Source organism: Lates calcarifer, unplaced genomic scaffold (assembly GCF_001640805.2).
Source record: "Lates calcarifer isolate ASB-BC8 unplaced genomic scaffold, TLL_Latcal_v3 _unitig_1364_quiver_856, whole genome shotgun sequence".
Taxonomy (NCBI): Eukaryota; Metazoa; Chordata; class Actinopteri; family Centropomidae; genus Lates; species Lates calcarifer.
In genome coordinates this window covers 51,442-60,871 of record NW_026115471.1, presented here as the reverse complement: position 1 = coordinate 60,871, position 9,430 = coordinate 51,442, and positions in this window count along the sequence as shown.

The following is a 9,430-nucleotide window of genomic DNA, read 5'->3' as shown; positions in this document are numbered from 1 at the left end:
GGGATGAAAAACAAACTGCTCACTGATCGTTAAGAGCTGTGTTTTAAAAATGAAGTTTAATTCTATTTTTTAAAATTAATTATTTGTTTGCAGTTGCAATTAATAAGGAGACAGACAAAACAAGAATTACATATAAAATTAACGTTTATATTGTTGTTAGTTTAGTCTCAGCTGACAGGGTTGACAGTAACGACGCACAACTCCAACTGAAAGTCAAATTATTACAAAGCCATTCCACATTTTTACTGAGTATCACCTGGAGCACAGGTGAGCTGTTGGTCACCACAAACATTAGATTCTGTTTGAAATTGATGTTCATTTGAAGAGTGTAACTTTCACCCTGGTTCTCCTCAGTAAAAAGCCTTGATCCCTCAGCACCCAGCAGCCACAGACCGATCCCCAACCTTTCATTTATAAACTAAATGGTAGAAAAAAAAGAGAACATTCAATCAACCAACTCAAACAAATTGTAAGTTGTTGTATCAGTCTGGTTTCTGAGCCAATCACAGCACTGAGACTGACTCTGCCTTATTATTGTTGCTTTCATGGTTTTGACTTTGAACTGCACTGACCTGTATAATATGTGTTAACATTAGTTCTGTATATCTGACAGGAAACAGGAGAATCTCTCGGTTCATCACTGCAGAGTTTGAAATGTTCAGTTACTTTCTACACTGGAGGCAGGTTTCTAATCTAACAGTGGTCCAGGACAGTTTCTATTTGGCTGCTGCTCATGGTTAATTTAAAAGTGTATAAAGAAGTAGAAGGATTAGGGTTAGTCTGTAGACGACAATGACCCTGAGACTGTTGTACAACATCAACAACATTTATGTTTAATATTCTTCAAATAAAATACACTGACGGAGATCTTTGTTACCAGTCGACAGGAACTCTCCCAGGAGACCAGGAACCTTCCGAAGTCCTGACCGAGTTTGATTTATTTACTGTTTATCTGTTTACTGTGTGTGTTGTTGGTGTGTGTCTGTGTGGTGGTTGAGGCCTCAGGTGGACTGTGTGTGTTGTTGGACTGCAGTGAGCAGCAGCTGTGTTTGCAGGCCCTGATCCCGGCTCTGAGAGCCCTCACATCTATTATTCATGTGTCCTGAGTATCAGAGGGATCTGGATCCTCGGCCACCTGTCTCTCAGTTTGATCTCTGAACGCTCAGTCAGAGCTCAGTGATCAGGTTCAAACAGGACTGTCTCTGGGTTCAAATCCAGACTCTGATGAACCAGACTGATACTGGTCCTCCACAGGTTCAGGTCTGAGGTAAAGGTCTGATATTCTGCTGAACGTATAAATGATTCTGAATATTTCAGTAAAGCTGTGTGTTGGACTTGAGTTGGACATGTATTGGTGTGATTGTAGTGGCAGACTGATGCTGACTGGTCTGATCTCTGGATCACCGTCCAACCCAAAGTCCAGACCCTGATCCAGCTCAGGACCAGGTGGGTGCAAAGAGGTTCATATATTTTCTGTAGGAGATATAAAGCAGTTTGACAGAATGAAGGCACAGGAAATAATGTTAACTCCGTTTTTGCTTCTATTTCTATCACTTCTTTTCCTCTACTGAAGTTAGCATGCTAACCAGCTAGCCCTGTCTCATCACTCTCTGATAGTGACTCTCTGTAGCGTCCAGTCTGTCCTCAGTCCATCATGAGAGGATGAGGAAGTAGTTCTGATCAGAGGAGACATGTTCTAACTCAATGATGGTTGTTCATGCTAATGTTAGCTAGGTAGCGATAGCTTCCTTTTTTAATTAACCTCCTGAGACTCTGAGTCCTCATACAGGGACGTTACGTTTCAGGTTTGCTGCACCTTATTCTTCATTTTACTAAACTCAGACCTGTTGTCCTCGTTAGCTAAAACTTTTTGCTCTAAACAGTGTAAAAACAAGATGGCGTCAATCTGAGTTTCTGGTTGAAACATGTTTTTTTCTGCTCAGTAACATAAGTTGGACGTTCACAGTTTGAAGTCTGGACGAAGGAAAACGTTCAGCAATCAGAGGGAGTTTAGATGAGTTGTTGGTATAAACAGTTTTATACGCCGATGGCTTAATTTTGTTAAACAGTAAAATAAACCCATTGTCTCCATAAAACTACTTTCTGTTCAAAGACCTGGTTCAGTTTTTATATTGATCAGGTCCAACTGATCCCAAACAACAGGAGAAATAAACATGACGACAAAATCTAGTAGTTTACCAGACGTCACAGGTCAGTCACATTGACTCAGTCCTGCATTCTACTCATTTTTCACTATTTTGTGTCTCTAACTCTAAAATAAATGAAAATCAGTCAGTTTTTATAATAAAATGCTCAGTAATCTGAATATTTAACGACCAGCTCTTAAAATTCGTTTGACTATAAAGACAGCGGACACAGGACTCTTCCCTTTATTGAGTTCTAAGAATAAATCCAGTCGTGTGTTAATGAAGCGTAATAATAAGCTGTTTCCATTCTGTCCATGTTTAGTTGAAATAATCTGAGCTTCTCTTTCCGACTCCTCTGGTTTTTCTCCCACAAACTGAAAACTGTTTTTCTCTTAATTCAAAAATGCTAATGAGACGTATTTTCCCTGGTTGTTTGGTGTCCTCTGTAACCACGGCGACGGAGTCATGTGAGCCTGAAACTGGGCCACGAGGCGAGAGGGAGATCCACCAGCTCCAGTTTTTATTTCTGCAGGTCATGTGACGCTGTGATGTTACGACTGTACGTTCACAAACTCTGAACTTTTAACCTTCAACGACACAGTCAATGTTTCTGATGGAGAACAGATGAATGTTTCACTGTCTGTCTGATCTGTCCTGTTGTTTCTGTCCTCACATCTTTTCTCAAACACAGATTTAAAGTCTAACCAGGACGACTGAGGCCTCGGATGCACAGCTGGTCTGTAGGTAAGAACATTTAAATCAGCAAATTAATGAGACAAAAATGAATGTTTGAAGAGCTTTAAGGAGTTAAATTGTGTTTGATTCCAGTGCATCAGCTTTTAAAAGACAAAATCAGTTGATTTCAGTTTGTTTGTTTAGTTGCAGAAGAGGAACAACAGCTCAGAGGTGGAGACGTTGACGTCATGTGACCGTGGTGTAGTTGGTTTATAGCCTAACATTAGCTTCTTACTTCAAACATCAGAACAGTGGTGTTCATCTGTGAAGATGATCTGATCAACTAAACCTGAAGGATCAGAAACTTTAGCTGCTCACTGTTTATTTTCTGGAATAATCCAAAACACTATGAACAAAATCCCACTGGGTTTTTGTGGAGGAACCAGACTGAGTCTTGATGTCTTTATTCACGGTGTGAAAGGTTGGAAAAATCGATCTCCTTCAAAAAAAAAAAAAAAAAAAAAGACGATTCTTTTTCACTGTAACATTTACGTTCTTGATGAAAATACGACACCACCTTCAGAGAGTGGTCCTGATGACCCAACACTCACCATGGATCAATAACTAACAGCTCGTTCTCCTGTTTGTGCTGCAGACGATGAGTTTAAATTTCTCAGATAATCAGACTCGCAGATAAATAACTGCTGTGTATTGTCCTCCTGCTGTTTGTAGGTTATTATCTGACTCTCTGACACCTTTTTTTCTGTCAAACTGGGGAATTCGCTCACTGACTCGTTTCTTTTTATAACTCTTTGAAACTCCGTCCTCATTAGCATGTGAGCGAGCTGGCCATGCAAATCGTTTGAAATGCAAAAACACATCCAGTTTCTATATTTCATCAAGGAGCTTTTCATGTTTAATAAATTACAGGCGCCGTCCTCCAAGACTTTGTTATTCATTAACCAAAAAGCACACAATTGGGATCCATTTAAAATCTTAATCACAACCTGCAGGATTATTTGCTTTCTGCTAATATTTGCCTTGACGAGGAGGGGTGGAGGGGTGGAGGGGGTGGTTGTAGCAGCCTGCAGTGTCTCAGTGTGTTTGTAATGGGATTAGATGTTCAGCAGTGTGTCAGTGAAACAGTTTCAGATCTCACACAGAAACAAACTGCAGCTGATTCACCACAAACAGTCAAATAATTCAGGTCTTTGACAGTTTGTGGACAGAAATGTGTTGCACAGGTTGAACAGTCGTATCAGAATTCATGCGACTTGTTTGTCGCTGTAGATGACGAGTGGTAACACGGCCCTGATGGCAGTCAGTGCCCGTCGGAGGCTGACATTTCCTCAGGAATCCTGTGGGTCATGTGATTCCTGTGGAATTCCCACAGGATGGAAATCAGTTTCACTACTCATCATGTGACTGGGATGGAAATAAAAGTCAGCGGAAGTGGGCGGGACCGGGAATAATAAACACAACAAGTTTTCAGTGAACGAATAAACAATATTGTATGTTGTTGGTGAAGACGTACGGTGCAGAGTTGAAGGATCCGTGGAAGACGAGTAAATGGGAATGATCCATGTATCACACTGAAAGACAAATGGGTCGCCAGAGTCCTGTAGAGGCTCTGACAAATGTAGTCAAAAACAGCCATGATCTGATCTGACCTCTCCTTGCTCTGACTCCACATCTACACTCAACTCCGTCCAGAGGGAGAAGCCATCGCTCCACAAAAAGCCAGATTTAATATGTAGCTCACGAGTTTGTCGTCACATCAACTTCAACCTCAGTGGCCTCCATGTTTATGACTGTTTGGGTCCGTTCAGGACCAGTTCACTCTGGAATCTGGTATCGGCCATGTTTAGGAAATGAGCAGCCAAACAAAAAGATCCTGGAGCCTGACTTGGTTTTGTGGGTTGACATGGACTGTTGGTCAGTTTGTCCATGTTTGGTTATAAGCTGTTGTTTACATGTTTTACACGGGGTTTTAAAAATGGTGGTTACCGATGCTGCATTGACTCGTGTGTTCGACTAATCACTGACGTGTGTTGAGAGGGAACCAGCAGTAGAAACATAAAATAAAAACATTGTTCTAACGTCTATGATCGTTTGCACTACAGTAAAAAAAGGTTGTGTTCTCCACTGTTGTTAGAACGATGAAAAAGTTCTCGGACTCATTGTAGTTTAGTGAGATTTTTTGTTTGAACTCGGGGCTGAAAAAAATATTTCCTCTGTATTTTTCGGTGAAAAGTATCATTCACTCTGTTTTCATTTATGTATGATGAACAGCGGTGAAAATATTTTTGTAAAGTACAGCACTCTTGTCAAGTAAGGTGATATATGTTCAGTCTGAAGGTTTAGTTCTGTGTTTCTTTATGTTAATCAAAGTATCATCATGAATTAGAACGAACCAATAATTCGTAGCTTGGTTCATGTAAACGTTGTTTTCAGTGTGGAGTTGACGGAGTTGTCACTTCACTGTGAAACTTGTAATCACCCTGGTGTTTTCAGAGTGGTGGGTGGGGGTGCTGGAGCTCTTTGTGTTCCTGGGTGTCGAGTGTCGGTGTGTTTGTTTGTGTTTGTTGTGATGGCGGCTCAGCAGGGAGTTTTAATGGCCTGTTGTCGTCGCAGACCATAAATCACCGCTGTCACTAATGCTGACTAATGTCGGCTTGGTCCTCTGAGGATCAGAGTCCAGTTCCCTAAAAACTGTCCCAGAGCTCGGCTGCCCCGGTCTCTGATGGAGCCTTAATGACGCTGGTTTCACAGCACTTCGGGACCGGTCTGTTGGTTTTTAAAAGGTTTACAGAGGCTGGAAAGTTTCAGTCTGAAGTCTGAGGTTCAGCTGAACACGCTGTTCAAACTGCAGTTTATCTAAGGCTTCGTCCACACTGATATGTTATAGTTTTAGTTTTAAACTCGTCACTGTCTCTACGGTTACACCTGACAGAGTAGACATAGTTTTGCTAGTTTGTGTGAAACTTTCTCGATATCTCAAAAAGTACATTTTTTTTCAACCAGATGAGATTTTTTTCCATAATTTTCGGTCCACCTTGTCTCTTCACATGTGCATGAAGTGTTCTGGGATTTCTCTGGACCACAGGAAATGAAGCACATCCTCCTCCATGATTCCTCTTTTTAGCCAATTCCCAAACGGACAGAAAAATCTAAAGTTTTATGAACATTTCTCTGAGATCTTTTTTATTCAACCTTCAGATTTCTTCCTCTTCATGTCCCTTTGCAGGCGCTGTAGTTTTTACTGCTTTAACTGCTCACACATCAAATAAAAAGTTTTATCGTTAAACATTTCATTTTATCGTTAAACTGCTTTCACTACAACTCTTCACCTCATGGTTTAAGCTCTTTTATTTCTGTAATTTTAGCTGCTTTTCTTCTTTTCATCTTTCACACGTCAGGTGACACTTTGAAAACAGGATTTTTAAAAGTTGATTGATTGATTGATTACAATATAACATGGCACCTTCACTCACTCCACATCAACTGCTTTCATCTTACTGTTACCACTTCAGCTGCTCGAGTAAGTCTTGTCGAGTCTATGTTCAGTTAAACTGCACATAGCAGACCATCATTCTCAGTCAGTTCTGTCTCTGTATCAGTGTTTTTAAAGCAGATTTGAAGAGGTGGTTGTTGCAGCAGCAGTGATTCAGCACATTCAGAGTCTTTAACATTTCTGCCTGTTTTAAATTAATGACAGTGTCCTCACCATCTGTCCACAGTGAGGGGCTGAGGGGCATCGACAATATGTCCACCACCAACGGCAAAACTGATGAATGAATCATGTCCTTTGTGCCAGAGATACAGAGCAGATTAAATATTTCACTCCTGAGATTTAGCACCGATCGAACTCTTTGGATCCAGACTTGGTCCTCCCTGTGTTACATACCGGCCACACTTTCCCGCCTTTTTCTTCTCCACAGAAGCAGCTTTAAGGTTCTGATTCTCTGTTTCCACTCATTCTGACTTTACCCTGTTGTTTTCCTCTGGCTGCTCTCAGGAGTGGATTTAATCGTCTGAAGAACGAGGCGTCACCCCGCCCTCCCTCCATCAACCTCCTTTTTTCCACAGTTTCAAACCCTCTGAAACCAAAGATGTAGATTTTCTTTGTAGATCTGTTTTCAGCATCTGATCATGTTCATATTTTGTTTTTAGGAGATTTCGGGCTCAGTGGTTACTAATATCACCACTTTGATTTTTAAATTTCTAGGCACTGATGATCCCATAATGTTAAAAATAAAAATCTTAAAAATAAAATTAATAAACATGAAACTGTTAAACAGAAAAATAACAAACAAAAGCAAATCCATATGATAAAAAAGTGTAAGAAAATGACTTGTTTTCTGTTTGTGTCAGTAACACTTTGAGGGAATTTCTGTCAAAGATGAACTCTTCAGAATTTGTGGTCAAAGGTCAAAGGTTAAGGTCACTGTGACCTCACAAAATAACTCAAGAAGCTCCACCCAGCACTAAAACAAATCAAGTGTATTACTGAACTTTGAGCATGTAATATTTAAATTTAAGAGATCAATATTTATCAGTATTTTATTTTTTTAATATTCAAAAATACTGAATGTTACAGTTCAGAGTCTGTGGTGTTGGGAGATGTAGTGTTTGTCTGAATTCTGGAGAACAGCAGCTGAATTTGCTGATGTTAGAACCCAGTTGATCTTTTACATCCTGTCCTGTCCTCATGTTTACAACATTCACTGTGGCGAGGTTTTAATTCAACAAACTCGACGTCCATTTTATTTCAAGCTTTGATTGAAAAGGTCCAGCTGAGGCTGAAACCTCAACAGAAGACGTGTTAGAAAGCTGTTGTAGTGTAGTGTCAGTCCAGGGTTTGTGGCTGTAATCTTGTTGCTATAATTACAGTGTAGTTGCAGAGTGTGGGGGCTGTAAAACAAACTGGTTCCAGTGGGGGCCCAGTGTAAACATGGGTTTAATCTAAATCCTCAGCAGAAACACAGAGGACAGCATTTGGTCAAACTGCCTTATTTCCAGTCATTTAGGCTAAATTTGGCTTTTCACACCTACAACAGAGAAAAAACCCCACCCAGGACCAGGACCAGGACCAGACCCAAACCTGGAGCTGAGTTCATCTGTTGAATCCTGTTTAACCAGCGTCTCCTCTGCAGGTGAAGCAGCCTCCACCCCTGACGGCCTGGAGTCTAACTGGGGCGGCAGGTTGTCAGAGAGGCGTTCAGGACATTGTTTGGCCGTCTGTCTGTTGTTGCGCTGACTGAGCGCGCCCCTCGAGCACGAATGCAGCAGATGTCTGCGTGTACGGCGAGCTGGCAGCCGGCACAGGTGGCAGATGCCCGAGCCCGGTGCCAAACGCCGGCAGTTGGGCACAGATGGAGCGTCACGTTCGGGGAGGGAGCGCCGGGCCCCTGACCTTCTGCTGCTGGAGGTGAGGCTCGGAGGAATGTGGGGATAGGAGGTAAACTGGGGAGTCCTCCACCTCTCTAACGTGGCTTTAGAGAGGAAGAGGAGGAGGCCTCATCTAATCTCAGTCAGTCCACAGCTCAGTCACTATCAGCAGTGAAGGAATCCTCCACTGTTGCTTCTAATGATCTGGTTCAAACTGAATTTCTGAAAATCAGGCCTCACTTCTCTTGAGTTTAGATTTACTCCTTCACCTCTCTGACATACAGTTAATGTAAAACTGTCAAAACATCTGTCTGGACATTTTATTCACACCTCCAAATCTGATTTTGTCTGTAGGTTTATTTTCTCCTGTTGTTTGGGATCAGTATAAAAACTAAACCATGTCTTTGAACAGGAAGAAGTTTTGGAGAAAAATTAAGTCTGCAAATTAAGACAATGGGTTTATTTTACTGCCTAACAAAATACTTTGTTGTATTGTCAGGTTTATTGTCATATCAAACAACTAATATTACTGAGCAGAAAACAACGTGTTTCAACCAGAAACTCTGATCAGGTTTTGTTTCTCTGAGACTTTGATCTCAGCTGTAGGAGATTGACACCATCTTGTTTTTACACTGTTGAGTTCATTGTCATTTTGTTGAAACTAGATTGCACAAAAAGTTTTAGCTAATGAGGACAACAGGTCTGAGTTAAGGAAAATGAAACATCAGCCGCAGCAAACCTGAAATGTAACGTCCCAGTTTGAGGGCTCTGTATTGTTTTAAAGAAGCTGTAAGTAAGTTTTTGCTATTGCTACCTAGCTAACATTAGCATTAGCAGCGGTTTCCTCACCAAAAGCTTCAGCCATCATTGTGTTAGAACACGTCTCCTCTGATCATAACTACTTCCTCATCCTCTCTGACGACAGCCTAGACGCTAGCTAGGGCTAGCTGGTTAGCATGCTAACTTCAGTAGAGGAAAAGGAAAAGTGTTAACATCTGCGCTGCTCCCCACAGCTGGAGACAGCTATTGGTGAGTGAACAAATAAAGTTTGAACTGTTAATGCTAACATTAGCTATGTAGCGATAGCAAAAACATACAAATAGCAGCTTTAAAAGTAACCTGTGAGTGAGGTGCCACTATTCTTAAATTTCCAGTTTACCTAAAACTGAGAGGAATATTTCTATAATCAGGACTCATCCTAACATGTTGGTTGTAAA